At 37.9% G+C, this 4,723-nt stretch overlaps 1 pseudogene; it reads left to right on the forward strand.

Moving 5' to 3' along the window:
* Window positions 1-3,466: 3,466 nt before the first annotated feature.
* LOC101589582 lies at window positions 3,467-4,399 on the forward strand (annotated as a pseudogene).
* The last annotated feature ends 324 nt before the right edge of the window (window positions 4,400-4,723 follow it).

The raw sequence follows: 4,723 nt of genomic DNA on the forward strand, positions 1-4,723 counted from the left end.
GTGCTCCTCGCTAAACCAGCTTCTTATCACTACTGTCACCCAAAGTTCCTCTCTAAGCAGACTTGAGAGCCATCTCTGGTATGATGAAGATGTAAGTGATTGCATGATCACCTGAAGTTTCACCATTCCAGCTTTTTTCTTTTCTTCACTTGAGCAATTTCAGCTTCAACACACTTGTGATAAAAGAAAGCCGATTCCATTATCAACCCATTGTCAGGAAAAAGGAATTGGTCAGCAAGCTTAGTCATAGAGGAAGTTCAGTAACTTCCACAGATACACACAGCTTCTACACTTCTTGGAAAGAACTCATGGCTACAGGCTTGGTTTTCCACACGTTTTGCCCAACTCTCTTCACTACCACATCCTGCTTCTCTGCTTATGGCTAACCTGCCTTGAATTCTCTTGTGTCAATCCTCCAGGTTAGTATTTCATTGGCAGGAAATTTACCTTCTGTAACTTGGATAGATATGTCTGTCCAAGTCTCATTAGCTTATGCAAACAAGACACACACACACACACACACACACACACACACACACAAAGACACAACTCCTCACCTAATACATCTAAATCACCAAGGAATATAGTTACCTCCCTAGCATTACTTATCCTTCCTGCTCTGAATGTTAAGCCTGAATTTGCTTTCAACTTTCTACAATATAAAATAATTTGAGAATCAAACCCTGAGAGATTTTAGTCTTCACACCTCTAGCTGTGAAGTGTGATCATGCTATAACTGGAAGAGTTCCTAGAACCTTAGCATGTTTATGTCTGCTTCTATTACCCATCAACTGAAAAAATTCACTTTGCATAAGAGAAAATTCTTGTGGATAAAGACCATGCCTACCTCACTCATTGATGCAACTTAAAGACATTTAGAAGAGTTAGCTTATGTTAAGTGCTCAAAAATTATTAAATTTGAATCATTGGCTGGGTGACTTAATAGATGGAAGAATGAATGGCAGGTCTATTTGCTGAACTATCTCTTTTTCTCTCCCTTATGCATATTTGTCCCCTTGCTTATGAGAACCATAAAATGCTTCTGTTCCTTGTAATCAGGCCTTGTAAATCATGTTGGACAAGTCTTACTTCCCAGCAAGAGTTAAACTAGATTGTCACTTTGATTGGCTTAACAGCTGCAAGTCATTAGTAAAACACACTTCTGATCCTAGCTAGGTAGACCATAGAGGTACAAATTGCTGGAAGTCTAGTGGTGCTTCCCTGCTCTGCTTCTGGCCCCATGAAGTGAGCAAACTGTCTCCAGGAAGCTCTTCTACCATGATGCTCCTGCTTAGGAGTCTGCCGGCAATGAAGTGGATCCCCAGAAAAAACGGACCAAGTATACCACTCCTCCTTTAAACTGTAGATGCCTGATATATTTCCCAGCAGTGGGATAGCTGACCAATATAGCCAGGATACCTGAGAAAGTATTTATGAATGGAATTATGAAATAGAAATGAATGATCATGATCTTTTGCCATTCTTTTTATCTCTTAGGAAAGCGAGTTTGTTGTATTGTGCGACATATCTATCATGATGTGAAATATCCACACTACGTATTTATTTTTCAAAATGTTAATTGTTTTTATCTGTATATATTTATATGCTATTTTCCCCTTTGAAATGCTCATATGTGTTGACACACTTCAGTTTTGTTCAGTATATAAATTCTGATGAAATTTTAGCTAGAAATGGTTTGGCTATCACAGGAGTATATATCCATCAGCAACAGTATTGGCAAGAACATGCATTTAGATTTTTATGATAGAGTTTGCATCAGATTTTCAATGACTGAAAAGTTTTCTTAAAATGTGTATGATATGTCTAAATTTTCTGACATTTATAAAGAAGGTTATTCTACACCTGAGCTCTTTGGTTATCTGACTACTAGAGAATCTGATGTAGAGGGCACTTACTGCAAGTAAAATGTTCTTTTATAGTATTCTTTATTATGTATTAAGGCTCCGAAAGAAATGGAATCTGAGAATTCCAAATATATTAGGTTCCCAACAATATTTTACATAAAAGGAGGCAATTGGTAAAGTTTTCAAAGTCCTGGTCAAACACTGGGTTTAATTATTTTTAGGCCATTTGTACTAAAATGAGATCAAAAAATACACTGACACTGCAGCAGCATAAAAATTACATACATTTAGTTCACACAATACATGCCAATAACCACTCAACAGAATAAATGTTGATCTGAAACCAGCACTGCTCACCCTGTGTTTAAAATAACCTTTAGCCATTTGGGGATTTTATTGCTAACAATTGGGTGGTGAACTACTCAGTGCAAAAGAACAGTTTAAAAGCTAGTAGGAAAAAAATCTGGCACTGATAGTGTTGTAGATCACAGTGAAAGTACTGTATATCACTGCAGAGAACACTGGATCTGGATCATGAAACTTAAATCATTTAGTTTTTATAACTTTGTAAGATGTGCTGGCCACATGGGAGATCCCATGTGTTAAGGGGATTGGAAAAGTAAAAAGGTGGCTTTCTGTTACACAACTAGATGGAAATAAAGTGTTGAGCAGTCCAAAGAAGGGTAGGCAGAACATTAGAACTCATTAACCACCATCTCCCAGTTTTATTTTCCTTTAAACACAAAGACTGTTATTATCACTATAATCTTGAATTATTTTGGTAAACATGATGCCTCCCTCATAATCCACTCTAGAATCATGAACAATTTAAGTGTGCAAAGATCTTAGAAACACATGACAAAATGAGCTATAGATAGAATTATCCATTCTTGAAAGTAAAGCTAAAATACCGGTACAACTGCTTCTTCTAGAAATTTTTGAATGAGCTGATGGCATCTTAAGATCTCAGTTTCTCAGTAAATATGATAAAAAGGTAAATATTAATCATAGTCTTGTGATTCAGGGATTAATAATTGATTAGTTCTTATCATATCTAAGTGCTGCTTGTTGGAAGTCTTAGATATGCACTTCTTGGAAATCTACTGCTGTCTGTTATTGATTCTGGAAACTAATATAAAAGAAAAAAAAAGAATTGTAGGGTTTTATACTCCTATAGTCAAAGCATCACAGGAGTGGATTGGACTGAGCCATTGTATAGAATATGTTCACAGATATTTGTATGTCAGTAGAGAAGACACATTTGAAAGCCAACATGTTGTTCATATGCAAAAATAACTGTTAAAGGATGGCTGTTTAATTTAGTACTTTTTTTTACTAATTCATATCATTTTGTTTTCATCACTTGAACCTTGGTAAAATCGTAAATGAGGGATGCTGTGTGGTACACATATTAAAGATGGGTCATTTTTGTGAAGAGACAGAGACTGAGGGTTGCTGCCACGTTGCTGACCTCAAGCAGCAGTCAACTCCACATAGAACCTGGGAGCAAATTTGGAATTGACTCATCTCTCTTCTGTGAGATGTTTTTGATTTTCAGCTACATTTTTTTGTCACTGTCAGCAACTTTATCTTCAAACACAATGGCTAGCAATGTTACCAACAATACTGATCCTTGCTCCATAAATACCCGTGTGTTCATTGGGAATCTGAACAATCTTGCGATGAAGAAGTCTGATGTGCAGGCCATCTTCTCAAAGTATGGCAAAGTGGTGGGTTCTCTGTTCATAAGGGCATTGCCTTTGTTCAGTATGTTAATGAGAGAAATGCCCAGGCTGCCGTAGCTGAAGAGGATGGTGGAATGATTGCTGGCCAGGATTTAGATACTAATCTGGCTGGAGAGCCAGAAGTGAGCAGAGGAAAAGCAGGTGTGAAACGATCTGCAGCAGAAATGCATGGGTCAGTGCCAGAACACCCTGCTCTGTCCCCTCTACTCAGCTCCTCTTTTGACTTGAACTATGATTCACAACACGATTATTATGACAGGATGTACAGTTACCCACCCCGTGTTCTTCCTCTTCCTATTGCTCAGGCAGTAGTGCCCTCAAAACGCCATCATGTATCAGGAAACACCTCCTGAAGAGGCAAAAGTGGCTTTAATGCTAAAAGTGGCCAGCAGGGATCTTTGTCCAAGTCTGGAAAGTTGAAAGTTGATGACCTTCAGGCCATTAAGGAGATGACCTAGATAAAACACAAAAAGTGGATTCTTTACTGGAAAGCCTGGAGAAAATTGAGAAGGAACAGAGCAAACAAGCAATGGAGATGATGATAAGATCGAAGAGGATCAGACCACCACCTCCCAGAAGAAAGATGAGACTAATGTGAAGATGGAGTTTGAGGGTGCTGAGGATGATTCTGCTGAGGAGGGAGACCTACTGAATGATGTTGAAAATGAAGGTCAGATGGAGGACCAGCTGGAGTTTATCAAGGATGATGAAAAAGAGGCTGAGGAAGGAGAGGATGACAGCGACAGCACCAATGGCGAGAATGACTCTTACGCATATAGTTTGGTTTAGAAGTCTTTTCTCATTATTTCTTTATCTAGGCGCTTGTTTAAGATGAAAATTTCACCAGGTCCTCTCCCTTAGTAACTTCAGCACATGTCACTATTCTTCTTGTGTCCTCCCATGTTCATAATTGCCCTGCACCTAGTACCACTTTAATTTCCTTTGATGCTCCTAGTAGTTGTGTTAAGACAACTTGTGTTAGACGAGATATCATTCTACATCTTGTACTATGAATAACTACTATGAAGAGAACAATATGCAATGTATTAATTATTGTAAATGCCTTACTAACCTGTTTTGAAACTGTCTCATTGCTATTTCTTTATCAATAAA

The sequence above is a fragment of the Octodon degus genome, unplaced genomic scaffold (assembly GCF_000260255.1).
Source record: "Octodon degus isolate 3935 unplaced genomic scaffold, OctDeg1.0 scaffold00003, whole genome shotgun sequence".
Classification (NCBI taxonomy): domain Eukaryota; kingdom Metazoa; phylum Chordata; class Mammalia; order Rodentia; family Octodontidae; genus Octodon; species Octodon degus.